Genomic DNA, 15,301 nt, shown 5'->3' on the forward strand with positions numbered 1-15,301 from the left:
TGCCTAAGAACACAGCCATGAATAAAGAGTGGTACAAAAACATCCTCCGAGAGCAACCATCCAAGAACAGTTTGGCGATGAACAATGCCTTTTCCAGCATGATGGAGCGCATTGCCATAAGGCAAAATTGATAACTAAGTGGCTGGGGGAACAAAACATCGAAATTTTGGGTCCATGGCCAGGAAACTCCCCAGACCTTAATCCCATTGAGAACCTGTGGTCAATCCTCAAGAGGCGGGTGGACAAACAAAAACCCACAAATTCTGACAAACTCCAAGCATTGATTATTCAAGAATGGGCTGCCGTCAGTCAGGATGTGGCCCAGAAGTTGATTGACAGCATGCCAAGACGAATTGCAGAGGTCTTGAAAAAGTAGGGTCAACATTGCAAATATTGAGTCTTTGCATAAACTTAATGTAATTGTCAATAAAAGCCTTTGACACTTATGAAATTCTTGTAATTATACTTCAGTATACCATGCTAACATCTGACAAAAAGATCAATGGTTCCTTAGATTAACAAATAATCACAGACCCCTCACGCAATAAACATACTGGGTGCCAGGATGTCTGTGAAGGTCCCCAGGCCCCTGGTTACCATGGCAACCAGGACACCTCAGCCAGATCAGATCAACTTTACGACCTAAAAGTATGTAGAGAGAGTCTCCCCTACTCAATTCTCTCGAAAACAAACACATACTGCTATAGGAAACGACTTCTTTCATTAATTCATAGACAGATTTTCTTTGACCTTCCGATCACATATCCTCAGGTCATTGTGTATATTATTCCTGTTCTTGTATATTGTCTTTCGTATTGTATACTGTTTTATGCATGCTTATGATAGAACCTCTCGCTCATGTAACCTTAACTATACCATGTTTGGTTTCTATCGGTTCGTCTTCGGATGATCTAATTGAGCGTATATTACATGTTTATATTTATGCAACATATTAGTGTTCTAAGAATCTTTAGTAGTTTTTGCATCAACACCCAATCGAATCACATATGAAAAATACCATGGTCTAAGACAAAGAGTCTTAAACTTTCCCTCCAAAAGTGAAAGTCACCATTGGCTCTGTGACCTCCCGGAGGTGTGACCTCTGTATCAGATAAAGCTCTCACATCAGTGACCCGCCTCTTAAGTCTGCGGTTCTTGCAGATACTGAGAAGATGTGGCTGTGAGCTAGAAGTCTTCTGTACCTTAAGTTTGAGCCAGGCTTGGCCTTGACTTTCCAGTCATCAAAGATCCTAGGATCTCAGCTGATGTCTCTCTTAGTTCTCTCATCACCTTCATGTGGGAGAAAACTCTCCCAATCACCACCGAGCCAGAATAACATTCTTTTGGAGTTCATCACCCTTCAAATCCGGAACAACTTGAAGAGCTCCAACACCACCAAACCTTCAAACCCTCAGAACTTTCATCCGAGACTGCATCCGGACACTCGTTCAACGACCAAAGGCAATGCAAGTATCGTACATTTAACTAAACGAAACAGAGGTTTAGTATAAGCGGTAGACCCCGTTGTAAAACGGCACTGATGGTTTTTAACTCAGGTGGTTCTGACTCATTTTCCATAACTGCATTCTTTGGTTTCTCTAATGGCTTCATCCATCCACTTTAGCTCCCCCTTTTGTATGTACGCGTGAGTGTTTGTATGTTTGTTAGACTAGTTTGTGTTAGTGCTTAGTTAATAAACCTCTTGTGCACAAATTACATGAGTTTCTGATTCTGCCTGGCAAATTAATGTCCCTTTACGATTTTGACCCTTGCTACATGCTCTAATACATTAATACTGTATGAAAGTATTATTCTGTGGCCACCAAAATATCCTTTCTTAGAGTTGATATGAACTTAAACTGAATGTTTGCAGGACGAACACATTAGTTGATGGCAATTTAATTCTGCTACAGTTAATAATGGCAGCTGATATAAATAATTCTAATTAATCATAATTAATTGTAATTATTTATATACAGTTCCCTTTTGAGCTAATTTGCTACATTAGCTTGCCTCAGACTGTCTATGAATGGTTGCTCAGCAAAAGGGCCCAGTGGCCTAATGGATAAGGCATCAGCCTTCGGAGCTGAGGAATGCGGGTTCAAGTCCCACCGGGGTCATCTTTGAGGGGCTACATTTAAGTTGGCTGCGCAAGTAATTCCAGGATGATAAGTTCAAAGTGACACTACAGCTGTGAGAATTAGCATGTCAGCCAAGGAAGTGGGCTCACTCATAATTTTGCCTAAGAACACAGCCATGAATAAAGAGTGGTACAAAAACATCCTCCGAGAGCAACCATCCAAGAACAGTTTGGCGATGAACAATGCCTTTTCCAGCATGATGGAGCGCATTGCCATAAGGCAAAATTGATAACTAAGTGGCTGGGGGAACAAAACATCGAAATTTTGGGTCCATGGCCAGGAAACTCCCCAGACCTTAATCCCATTGAGAACCTGTGGTCAATCCTCAAGAGGCGGGTGGACAAACAAAAACCCACAAATTCTGACAAACTCAAGCATTGATTATTCAAGAATGGGCTGCCGTCAGTCAGGATGTGGCCCAGAAGTTGATTGACAGCATGCCAAGACGAATTGCAGAGGTCTTGAAAAAGTAGGGTCAACATTGCAAATATTGAGTCTTTGCATAAACTTAATGTAATTGTCAATAAAAGCCTTTGACACTTATGAAATTCTTGTAATTATACTTCAGTATACCATGCTAACATCTGACAAAAAGATCAATGGTTCCTTAGATTAACAAATAATCACAGACCCCTCACGCAATAAACATACTGGGTGCCAGGATGTCTGTGAAGGTCTCAGGCCCCTGGTTACCATGGCAACCAGGACACCTCAGCCAGATCAGATCAACTTTACGACCTAAAAGTATGTAGAGAGTCTCCCCTACTCAATTCTCTCGAAAACAAACACATACTGCTATAGGAAACGACTTCTTTCATTAATTCATAGACAGATTTTCTTTGACCTTCCGATCACATATCCTCAGGTCATTGTGTATATTATTCCTGTTCTTGTATATTGTCTTTCGTATTGTATACTGTTTTATGCATGCTTATGATAGAACCTCTCGTTCATGTAACCTTAACTATACCATGTTTGGTTTCTATCGGTTCGTCTTCGGATGATCTAATTGAGCGATATTACATGTTTATATTTATGCAACATATTAGTGTTCTAAGAATCTTTAGTAGTTTTTGCATCAACACCCAATCGAATCACATATGAAAAATACCATGGTCTAAGACAAAGAGTCTTAAACTTTCCTCCAAAAGTGAAAGTCACCATTGGCTCTGTGACCTCCCGGAGGTGTGACCTCTGTATCAGATAAAGCTCTCACATCAGTGACCCGCCTCTTAAGTCTGCGGTTCTTGCAGATACTGAGAAGATGTGGCTGTGAGCTAGAAGTCTTCTGTACCTTAAGTTTGAGCCAGGCTTGGCCTTGACTTTCCAGTCATCAAAGATCCTAGGATCTCAGCTGATGTCTCTCTTAGTTCTCTCATCACCTTCATGTGGGAGAAAACTCTCCCAATCACCACCGAGCCAGAATAACATTCTTTTGGAGTTCATCACCCTTCAAATCCGGAACAACTTGAAGAGCTCCAACACCACCAAACCTTCAAACCCTCAGAACTTTCATCCGAGACTGCATCCGGACACTCGTTCAACGACCAAAGGCAATGCAAGTATCGTACATTTAACTAAACGAAACAGAGGTTTAGTATAAGCGGTGAACCCGTTGTAAAAGCGGCACTGATGGTTTTAACTCAGGTGGTTCTGACTCATTTTCCATAACTGCATTCTTTGGTTTCTCTAATGGCTTCATCCATCCACTTTAGCTCCCCCTTTTGTATGTACGCGTGAGTGTTTGTATGTTTGTTAGACTAGTTTGTGTTAGTGCTTAGTTAATAAACCTCTTGTGCACAAATTACATGAGTTTCTGATTCTGCCTGGCAAATTAATGTCCCTTTACGATTTTGACCCTTGCTACATGCTCTAATACATTAATACTGTATGAAAGTATTATTCTGTGGCCACCAAAATATCCTTTCTTAGAGTTGATATGAACTTAAACTGAATGTTTGCAGGACGAACACATTAGTTGATGGCAATTTAATTCTGCTACAGTTAATAATGGCAGCTGATATAAATAATTCTAATTAATCATAATTAATTGTAATTATTTATATACAGTTCCCTTTTGAGCTAATTTGCTACATTAGCTTGCCTCAGACTGTCTATGAATGGTTGCTCAGCAAAAGGGCCCAGTGGCCTAATGGATAAGGCATCAGCCTTCGGAGCTGAGGATTGTGGGTTCGAGTCCCATCTGGGTCATCTGTAAAGGGTTACTTCTAAGTTGGCTGAGCAAGAAATTGCATCAGGCTTTCTATGAATCGAATGACCAGAGAAGAGGTGTAATGGGCTCCGTTTGCACTGCAGGTCTTGATGACCATTTGTGACTATTTGTTTTATGGAGCTGAGGATTGTGGGTTCGAGTCCCATCTGGGTCATCTTTGAGGGGTTACATTTAGGTTTGCCGCACAAGAATTTCCAGGATGATTAGTACAAAGTTACACAATAGCCACGAGAATTGGCAAAGAGCTAGCAAGCTCCTTAATGCTCTGTCAGTTTAGCTTGCATCAGGCTGTCTATGAATGGTTGCTCAGCAAAAGGGCCCAGTGGCCTAATGGATAAGGCATCAGCCTTCGGAGCTGAGGATTGTGGGTTCGAGTCCCATCTGGGTCATCTTTGAGGGGTTACATTTAGGTTTGCCTCGCAAGAATTTCCAGGATGATTAGTACAAAGTTACACAATAGCCATGAGAATTAGCAAAGAGCTGGCAAGTTTCTGATTGCTCTGTCAGTTTAGCTTGCATCAGGCTGTGTATGAATGCCTGTGGGTTATTTGGCAAAAAGGCCCAGTGGCCTAATGGATAAGGCATCAGCCTCCGGAGCTGGGGATTGTGGGTTCAAGTCCCACCTGGGTCGTCTGTGAAGGGTTACTTCTAAGTTGGCTGAGCAAGAAATTGCATCAGGCTTTCTATGAATCGAATGACCAGAGAAGAGGTGTAATGGGCTCCGTTTGCACTGCAGGTCTTGATGACCATTTGTGACTATTTGTTTTGCGGAGCTGAGGAATGCGGGTTCAAGTCCCACCGGGGTCATCTTTGAGGGGCTACATTTAAGTTGGCTGCGCAAGTAATTCCAGGATGATAAGTTCAAAGTGACACTACAGCTGTGAGAATTAGCATGTCAGCCAAGGAAGTGGGCTCACTCATAATTTTGCCTAAGAACACAGCCATGAATAAAGAGTGGTACAAAAACATCCTCCGAGAGCAACCATCCAAGAACAGTTTGGCGATGAACAATGCCTTTTCCAGCATGATGGAGCGCATTGCCATAAGGCAAAATTGATAACTAAGTGGCTGGGGGAACAAAACATCGAAATTTTGGGTCCATGGCCAGGAAACTCCCCAGACCTTAATCCCATTGAGAACCTGTGGTCAATCCTCAAGAGGCGGGTGGACAAACAAAAACCCACAAATTCTGACAAACTCCAAGCATTGATTATTCAAGAATGGGCTGCCGTCAGTCAGGATGTGGCCCAGAAGTTGATTGACAGCATGCCAAGACGAATTGCAGAGGTCTTGAAAAAGTAGGGTCAACATTGCAAATATTGAGTCTTTGCATAAACTTAATGTAATTGTCAATAAAAGCCTTTGACACTTATGAAATTCTTGTAATTATACTTCAGTATACCATGCTAACATCTGACAAAAAGATCAATGGTTCCTTAGATTAACAAATAATCACAGACCCCTCACGCAATAAACATACTGGGTGCCAGGATGTCTGTGAAGGTCCCCAGGCCCCTGGTTACCATGGCAACCAGGACACCTCAGCCAGATCAGATCAACTTTACGACCTAAAAGTATGTAGAGAGTCTCCCCTACTCAATTCTCTCGAAAACAAACACATACTGCTATAGGAAACGACTTCTTTCATTAATTCATAGACAGATTTTCTTTGACCTTCCGATCACATATCCTCAGGTCATTGTGTATATTATTCCTGTTCTTGTATATTGTCTTTCGTATTGTATACTGTTTTATGCATGCTTATGATAGAACCTCTCGCTCATGTAACCTTAACTATACCATGTTTGGTTTCTATCGGTTCGTCTTCGGATGATCTAATTGAGCGTATATTACATGTTTATATTTATGCAACATATTAGTGTTCTAAGAATCTTTAGTAGTTTTTGCATCAACACCCAATCGAATCACATATGAAAAATACCATGGTCTAAGACAAAGAGTCTTAAACTTTCCTCCAAAAGTGAAAGTCACCATTGGCTCTGTGACCTCCCGGAGGTGTGACCTCTGTATCAGATAAAGCTCTCACATCAGTGACCCGCCTCTTAAGTCTGCGGTTCTTGCAGATACTGAGAAGATGTGGCTGTGAGCTAGAAGTCTTCTGTACCTTAAGTTTGAGCCAGGCTTCGCCTTGACTTTCCAGTCATCAAAGATCCTAGGATCTCAGCTGATGTCTCTCTTAGTTCTCTCATCACCTTCATGTGGGAGAAAACTCTCCCAATCACCACCGAGCCAGAATAACATTCTTTTGGAGTTCATCACCCTTCAAATCCGGAACAACTTGAAGAGCTCCAACACCACCAAACCTTCAAACCCTCAGAACTTTCATCCGAGACTGCATCCGGACACTGCTCAACGACCAAAGGCAATGCAAGTATCGTACATTTAACTAAACGAAACAGAGGTTTAGTATAAGCGGTAGACCCGTTGTAAAAGCGGCACTGATGGTTTTAACTCAGGTGGTTCTGACTCATTTTCCATAACTGCATTCTTTGGTTTCTCTAATGGCTTCATCCATCCACTTTAGCTCCCCCTTTTGTATGTACGCGTGAGTGTTTGTATGTTTGTTAGACTAGTTTGTGTTAGTGCTTAGTTAATAAACCTCTTGTGCACAAATTACATGAGTTTCTGATTCTGCCTGGCAAATTAATGTCCCTTTACGATTTTGACCCTTGCTACATGCTCTAATACATTAATACTGTATGAAAGTATTATTCTGTGGCCACCAAAATATCCTTTCTTAGAGTTGATATGAACTTAAACTGAATGTTTGCAGGACGAACACATTAGTTGATGGCAATTTAATTCTGCTACAGTTAATAATGGCAGCTGATATAAATAATTCTAATTAATCATAATTAATTGTAATTATTTATATACAGTTCCTTTGAGCTAATTTGCTACATTAGCTTGCCTCAGACTGTCTATGAATGCCTGTGGGTTATTTGGCAAAAGGCCCAGTGGCCTAATGGATAAGGCATCAGCCTTGGAGCTGAGGAATGCGGGTTCAAGTCCCACCGGGTCATCTTTGAGGGGTTACATTTAGGTTTGCCTCAAGAATTTCCAGGATGATTAGTACAAAGTTACACAATAGCCATGAGAATTAGCAAAGAGCTGGCAAGTTTCTGATTGCTCTGTCAGTTTAGCTTGCATCAGGCTGTCTATGAATGGTTGCTCAGCAAAAGGCCCAGTGGCCTAATGGATAAGGCATCAGCCTTGGAGCTGAGGAATGCGGGTTCAAGTCCCACCTGGGTCGTCTGTGAAGGGTTACTTCTAAGTTGGCTGAGCAAGAAATTGCATCAGGCTTTCTATGAATCGAATGACCAGAGAAGAGGTGTAATGGGCTCCGTTTGCACTGCAGGTCTTGATGACCATTTGTGACTATTTGTTTTGCGGAGCTGAGGAATGCGGGTTCAAGTCCCACCTGGGTCATCTGTAAAGGGTTACTTCTAAGTTGGCTGAGCAAGAAATTGCATCAGGCTTTCTATGAATCGAATGACCAGAGAAGAGGTGTAATGGGCTCCGTTCGCACTGCAGGTCTTGATGACCATTTGTGACTATTTGTTTTATGGAGCTGAGGAATGCGGGTTCAAGTCCCACCGGGTCATCTTTGAGGGGCTACAATATTGAGTCTTTGCATAAACTTAATGTAATTGTCAATAAAAGCCTTTGACACTTATGAAATTCTTGTAATTATACTTCAGTATACCATGCTAACATCTGACAAAAAGATCAATGGTTCCTTAGATTAACAAATAATCACAGACCCCTCACGCAATAAACATACTGGGTGCCAGGATGTCTGTGAAGGTCCCCAGGCCCCTGGTTACCATGGCAACCAGGACACCTCAGCCAGATCAGATCAACTTTACGACCTAAAAGTATGTAGAGAGAGTCTCCCCTACTCAATTCTCTCGAAAACAAACACATACTGCTATAGGAAACGACTTCTTTCATTAATTCATAGACAGATTTTCTTTGACCTTCCGATCACATATCCTCAGGTCATTGTGTATATTATTCCTGTTCTTGTATATTGTCTTTCGTATTGTATACTGTTTTATGCATGCTTATGATAGAACCTCTCGTTCATGTAACCTTAACTATACCATGTTTGGTTTCTATCGGTTCGTCTTCGGATGATCTAATTGAGCGTATATTACATGTTTATATTTATGCAACATATTAGTGTTCTAAGAATCTTTAGTAGTTTTTGCATCAACACCCAATCGAATCACATATGAAAAATACCATGGTCTAAGACAAAGAGTCTTAAACTTTCCTCCAAAAGTGAAAGTCACCATTGGCTCTGTGACCTCCCGGAGGTGTGACCTCTGTATCAGATAAAGCTCTCACATCAGTGACCCGCCTCTTAAGTCTGCGGTTCTTGCAGATACTGAGAAGATGTGGCTGTGAGCTAGAAGTCTTCTGTACCTTAAGTTTGAGCCAGGCTTCGGCCTTGACTTTCCAGTCATCAAAGATCCTAGGATCTCAGCTGATGTCTCTCTTAGTTCTCTCATCACCTTCATGTGGGAGAAAACTCTCCCAATCACCACCGAGCCAGAATAACATTCTTTTGGAGTTCATCACCCTTCAAATCCGGAACAACTTGAAGAGCTCCAACACCACCAAACCTTCAAACCCTCAGAACTTTCATCCGAGACTGCATCCGGACACTCGTTCAACGACCAAAGGCAATGCAAGTATCGTACATTTAACTAAACGAAACAGAGGTTTAGTATAAGCGGTAGACCCCGTTGTAAAACGGCACTGATGGTTTTTAACTCAGGTGGTTCTGACTCATTTTCCATAACTGCATTCTTTGGTTTCTCTAATGGCTTCATCCATCCACTTTAGCTCCCCCTTTTGTATGTACGCGTGAGTGTTTGTATGTTTGTTAGACTAGTTTGTGTTAGTGCTTAGTTAATAAACCTCTTGTGCACAAATTACATGAGTTTCTGATTCTGCCTGGCAAATTAATGTCCCTTTACGATTTTGACCCTTGCTACATGCTCTAATACATTAATACTGTATGAAAGTATTATTCTGTGGCCACCAAAATATCCTTTCTTAGAGTTGATATGAACTTAAACTGAATGTTTGCAGGACGAACACATTAGTTGATGGCAATTTAATTCTGCTACAGTTAATAATGGCAGCTGATATAAATAATTCTAATTAATCATAATTAATTGTAATTATTTATATACAGTTCCCTTTTGAGCTAATTTGCTACATTAGCTTGCCTCAGACTGTCTATGAATGCCTCTGGTTGATTAGCAAAAGGGCCCAGTGGCCTAATGGATAAGGCATCAGCCTTCGGAGCTGAGGATTGTGGGTTCGAGTCCCATCTGGGTCATCTTTGAGGGGTTACATTTAGGTTTGCCTCGCAAGAATTTCCAGGATGATTAGTACAAAGTTACACAATAGCCATGAGAATTAGCAAAGAGCTGGCAAGTTTCTGATTGCTCTGTCAGTTTAGCTTGCATCAGGCTGTGTATGAATGCCTGTGGGTTATTTGGCAAAAAGGCCCAGTGGCCTAATGGATAAGGCATCAGCCTCCGGAGCTGGGGATTGTGGGTTCAAGTCCCACCTGGGTCGTCTGTGAAGGGTTACTTCTAAGTTGGCTGAGCAAGAAATTGCATCAGGCTTTCTATGAATCGAATGACCAGAGAAGAGGTGTAATGGGCTCCGTTTGCACTGCAGGTCTTGATGACCATTTGTGACTATTTGTTTTGCGGAGCTGAGGAATGCGGGTTCAAGTCCCACCGGGGTCATCTTTGAGGGGCTACATTTAAGTTGGCTGCGCAAGTAATTCCAGGATGATAAGTTCAAAGTGACACTACAGCTGTGAGAATTAGCATGTCAGCCAAGGAAGTGGGCTCACTCATAATTTTGCCTAAGAACACAGCCATGAATAAAGAGTGGTACAAAAACATCCTCCGAGAGCAACCATCCAAGAACAGTTTGGCGATGAACAATGCCTTTTCCAGCATGATGGAGCGCATTGCCATAAGGCAAAATTGATAACTAAGTGGCTGGGGGAACAAAACATCGAAATTTTGGGTCCATGGCCAGGAAACTCCCCAGACCTTAATCCCATTGAGAACCTGTGGTCAATCCTCAAGAGGCGGGTGGACAAACAAAAACCCACAAATTCTGACAAACTCAAGCATTGATTATTCAAGAATGGGCTGCCGTCAGTCAGGATGTGGCCCAGAAGTTGATTGACAGCATGCCAAGACGAATTGCAGAGGTCTTGAAAAAGTAGGGTCAACATTGCAAATATTGAGTCTTTGCATAAACTTAATGTAATTGTCAATAAAAGCCTTTGACACTTATGAAATTCTTGTAATTATACTTCAGTATACCATGCTAACATCTGACAAAAAGATCAATGGTTCCTTAGATTAACAAATAATCACAGACCCCTCACGCAATAAACATACTGGGTGCCAGGATGTCTGTGAAGGTCCCCAGGCCCCTGGTTACCATGGCAACCAGGACACCTCAGCCAGATCAGATCAACTTTACGACCTAAAAGTATGTAGAGAGTCTCCCCTACTCAATTCTCTCGAAAACAAACACATACTGCTATAGGAAACGACTTCTTTCATTAATTCATAGACAGATTTTCTTTGACCTTCCGATCACATATCCTCAGGTCATTGTGTATATTATTCCTGTTCTTGTATATTGTCTTTCGTATTGTATACTGTTTTATGCATGCTTATGATAGAACCTCTCGTTCATGTAACCTTAACTATACCATGTTTGGTTTCTATCGGTTCGTCTTCGGATGATCTAATTGAGCGTATATTACATGTTTATATTTATGCAACATATTAGTGTTCTAAGAATCTTTAGTAGTTTTTGCATCAACACCCAATCGAATCACATATGAAAAATACCATGGTCTAAGACAAAGAGTCTTAAACTTTCCTCCAAAAGTGAAAGTCACCATTGGCTCTGTGACCTCCCGGAGGTGTGACCTCTGTATCAGATAAAGCTCTCACATCAGTGACCCGCCTCTTAAGTCTGCGGTTCTTGCAGATACTGAGAAGATGTGGCTGTGAGCTAGAAGTCTTCTGTACCTTAAGTTTGAGCCAGGCTTCGCCTTGACTTTCCAGTCATCAAAGATCCTAGGATCTCAGCTGATGTCTCTCTTAGTTCTCTCATCACCTTCATGTGGGAGAAAACTCTCCCAATCACCACCGAGCCAGAATAACATTCTTTTGGAGTTCATCACCCTTCAAATCCGGAACAACTTGAAGAGCTCCAACACCACCAAACCTTCAAACCCTCAGAACTTTCATCCGAGACTGCATCCGGACACTGCTCAACGACCAAAGGCAATGCAAGTATCGTACATTTAACTAAACGAAACAGAGGTGTAATGGGCTCCGTTTGCACTGCAGGTCTTGATGACCATTTGTGACTATTTGTTTTGCGGAGCTGAGGAATGCGGGTTCAAGTCCCACCGGGGTCATCTTTGAGGGGCTACATTTAAGTTGGCTGCGCAAGTAATTCCAGGATGATAAGTTCAAAGTGACACTACAGCTGTGAGAATTAGCATGTCAGCCAAGGAAGTGGGCTCACTCATAATTTTGCCTAAGAACACAGCCATGAATAAAGAGTGGTACAAAAACATCCTCCGAGAGCAACCATCCAAGAACAGTTTGGCGATGAACAATGCCTTTTCCAGCATGATGGAGCGCATTGCCATAAGGCAAAATTGATAACTAAGTGGCTGGGGGAACAAAACATCGAAATTTTGGGTCCATGGCCAGGAAACTCCCCAGACCTTAATCCCATTGAGAACCTGTGGTCAATCCTCAAGAGGCGGGTGGACAAACAAAAACCCACAAATTCTGACAAACTCAAGCATTGATTATTCAAGAATGGGCTGCCGTCAGTCAGGATGTGGCCCAGAAGTTGATTGACAGCATGCCAAGACGAATTGCAGAGGTCTTGAAAAAGTAGGGTCAACATTGCAAATATTGAGTCTTTGCATAAACTTAATGTAATTGTCAATAAAAGCCTTTGACACTTATGAAATTCTTGTAATTATACTTCAGTATACCATGCTAACATCTGACAAAAAGATCAATGGTTCCTTAGATTAACAAATAATCACAGACCCCTCACGCAATAAACATACTGGGTGCCAGGATGTCTGTGAAGGTCCCCAGGCCCCTGGTTACCATGGCAACCAGGACACCTCAGCCAGATCAGATCAACTTTACGACCTAAAAGTATGTAGAGAGTCTCCCCTACTCAATTCTCTCGAAAACAAACACATACTGCTATAGGAAACGACTTCTTTCATTAATTCATAGACAGATTTTCTTTGACCTTCCGATCACATATCCTCAGGTCATTGTGTATATTATTCCTGTTCTTGTATATTGTCTTTCGTATTGTATACTGTTTTATGCATGCTTATGATAGAACCTCTCGTTCATGTAACCTTAACTATACCATGTTTGGTTTCTATCGGTTCGTCTTCGGATGATCTAATTGAGCGTATATTACATGTTTATATTTATGCAACATATTAGTGTTCTAAGAATCTTTAGTAGTTTTTGCATCAACACCCAATCGAATCACATATGAAAAATACCATGGTCTAAGACAAAGAGTCTTAAACTTTCCTCCAAAAGTGAAAGTCACCATTGGCTCTGTGACCTCCCGGAGGTGTGACCTCTGTATCAGATAAAGCTCTCACATCAGTGACCCGCCTCTTAAGTCTGCGGTTCTTGCAGATACTGAGAAGATGTGGCTGTGAGCTAGAAGTCTTCTGTACCTTAAGTTTGAGCCAGGCTTCGCCTTGACTTTCCAGTCATCAAAGATCCTAGGATCTCAGCTGATGTCTCTCTTAGTTCTCTCATCACCTTCATGTGGGAGAAAACTCTCCCAATCACCACCGAGCCAGAATAACATTCTTTTGGAGTTCATCACCCTTCAAATCCGGAACAACTTGAAGAGCTCCAACACCACCAAACCTTCAAACCCTCAGAACTTTCATCCGAGACTGCATCCGGACACTCGCTCAACGACCAAAGGCAATGCAAGTATCGTACATTTAACTAAACGAAACAGAGGTTTAGTATAAGCGGTAGACCCCGTTGTAAAACGGCACTGATGGTTTTTAACTCAGGTGGTTCTGACTCATTTTCCATAACTGCATTCTTTGGTTTCTCTAATGGCTTCATCCATCCACTTTAGCTCCCCCTTTTGTATGTACGCGTGAGTGTTTGTATGTTTGTTAGACTAGTTTGTGTTAGTGCTTAGTTAATAAACCTCTTGTGCACAAATTACATGAGTTTCTGATTCTGCCTGGCAAATTAATGTCCCTTTACGATTTTGACCCTTGCTACATGCTCTAATACATTAATACTGTATGAAAGTATTATTCTGTGGCCACCAAAATATCCTTTCTTAGAGTTGATATGAACTTAAACTGAATGTTTGCAGGACGAACACATTAGTTGATGGCAATTTAATTCTGCTACAGTTAATAATGGCAGCTGATATAAATAATTCTAATTAATCATAATTAATTGTAATTATTTATATACAGTTCCCTTTTGAGCTAATTTGCTACATTAGCTTGCCTCAGACTGTCTATGAATGCCTCTGGTTGATTAGCAAAAGGGCCCAGTGGCCTAATGGATAAGGCATCAGCCTTCGGAGCTGAGGATTGTGGGTTCAAGTCCCACCTGGGTCGTCTGTGAAGGGTTACTTCTAAGTTGGCTGAGCAAGAAATTGCATCAGGCTTTCTATGAATCGAATGACCAGAGAAGAGGTGTAATGGGCTCCGTTTGCACTGCAGGTCTTGATGACCATTTGTGACTATTTGTTTTATGGAGCTGAGGAATGCGGGTTCAAGTCCCACCTGGGTCATCTGTAAAGGGTTACTTCTAAGTTGGCTGAGCAAGAAATTGCATCAGGCTTTCTATGAATCGAATGACCAGAGAAGAGGTGTAATGGGCTCCGTTCGCACTGCAGGTCTTGATGACCATTTGTGACTATTTGTTTTGCGGAGCTGAGGAATGCGGGTTCAAGTCCCACCGGGGTCATCTTTGAGGGGTTACATTTAGGTTTGCCGCACAAGAATTTCCAGGATGATTAGTACAAAGTTACACAATAGCCATGAGAATTGGCAAAGAGCTGGCAGGCTTCTCAATGCTCTGTCAGTTTAGCTTGCATCAGGCTGTCTATGAATGCCTGTGGGTTATTTGGCAAAAAGGCCCAGTGGCCTAATGGATAAGGCATCAGCCTCCGGAGCTGGGGATTGTGGGTTCAAGTCCCATCTGGGTCATCTTTGAGGGGCTACATTTAAGTTGGCTGCGCAAGTAATTCCAGGATGATAAGTTCAAAGTGACACTACAGCTGTGAGAATTAGCATGTCAGCCAAGGAAGTGGGCTCACTCATAATTTTGCCTAAGAACACAGCCATGAATAAAGAGTGGTACAAAAACATCCTCCGAGAGCAACCATCCAAGAACAGTTTGGCGATGAACAATGCCTTTTCCAGCATGATGGAGCGCATTGCCATAAGGCAAAATTGATAACTAAGTGGCTGGGGGAACAAAACATCGAAATTTTGGGTCCATGGCCAGGAAACTCCCCAGACCTTAATCCCATTGAGAACCTGTGGTCAATCCTCAAGAGGCGGGTGGACAAACAAAAACCCACAAATTCTGACAAACTCAAGCATTGATTATTCAAGAATGGGCTGCCGTCAGTCAGGATGTGGCCCAGAAGTTGATTGACAGCATGCCAAGACGAATTGCAGAGGTCTTGAAAAAGTAGGGTCAACATTGCAAATATTGAGTCTTTGCATAAACTTAATGTAATTGTCAATAAAAGCCTTTGACACTTATGAAATTCTTGTAATTATACT

The 15,301-nt window shown here is 41.8% G+C and overlaps 8 non-coding genes across 8 annotated transcripts; all 8 read left to right on the forward strand.

Annotated features, from left to right (window-relative positions):
• Positions 1-2,047: 2,047 nt before the first annotated feature.
• Positions 2,048-2,120, forward strand: trnar-ucg (transfer RNA arginine (anticodon UCG)). The gene has a single exon. It is a non-coding gene; the product is annotated as a tRNA-Arg (tRNA).
• A 2,159-nt stretch (positions 2,121-4,279) lies between these two features.
• trnar-ucg (transfer RNA arginine (anticodon UCG)) lies at positions 4,280-4,352 on the forward strand. The gene has a single exon. It is a non-coding gene; the product is annotated as a tRNA-Arg (tRNA).
• Positions 4,353-4,690: 338 nt separating this feature from the next.
• Positions 4,691-4,763, forward strand: trnar-ucg (transfer RNA arginine (anticodon UCG)). Its single transcript has one exon. It is a non-coding gene; the product is annotated as a tRNA-Arg (tRNA).
• A 169-nt stretch (positions 4,764-4,932) lies between these two features.
• Positions 4,933-5,005, forward strand: trnar-ccg (transfer RNA arginine (anticodon CCG)). Its single transcript has one exon. It is a non-coding gene; the product is annotated as a tRNA-Arg (tRNA).
• Positions 5,006-9,678: 4,673 nt separating this feature from the next.
• Positions 9,679-9,751, forward strand: trnar-ucg (transfer RNA arginine (anticodon UCG)). The gene has a single exon. It is a non-coding gene; the product is annotated as a tRNA-Arg (tRNA).
• A 169-nt stretch (positions 9,752-9,920) lies between these two features.
• trnar-ccg (transfer RNA arginine (anticodon CCG)) lies at positions 9,921-9,993 on the forward strand. Its single transcript has one exon. It is a non-coding gene; the product is annotated as a tRNA-Arg (tRNA).
• A 4,056-nt stretch (positions 9,994-14,049) lies between these two features.
• trnar-ucg (transfer RNA arginine (anticodon UCG)) lies at positions 14,050-14,122 on the forward strand. Its single transcript has one exon. It is a non-coding gene; the product is annotated as a tRNA-Arg (tRNA).
• A 521-nt stretch (positions 14,123-14,643) lies between these two features.
• On the forward strand, positions 14,644-14,716 carry trnar-ccg (transfer RNA arginine (anticodon CCG)). Its single transcript has one exon. It is a non-coding gene; the product is annotated as a tRNA-Arg (tRNA).
• The last annotated feature ends 585 nt before the right edge of the window (positions 14,717-15,301 follow it).

The sequence above is a fragment of the Onychostoma macrolepis genome, unplaced genomic scaffold (genome assembly GCF_012432095.1).
Source record: "Onychostoma macrolepis isolate SWU-2019 unplaced genomic scaffold, ASM1243209v1 Scaffold84, whole genome shotgun sequence".
Lineage (NCBI taxonomy): Eukaryota > Metazoa > Chordata > Actinopteri > Cypriniformes > Cyprinidae > Onychostoma > Onychostoma macrolepis.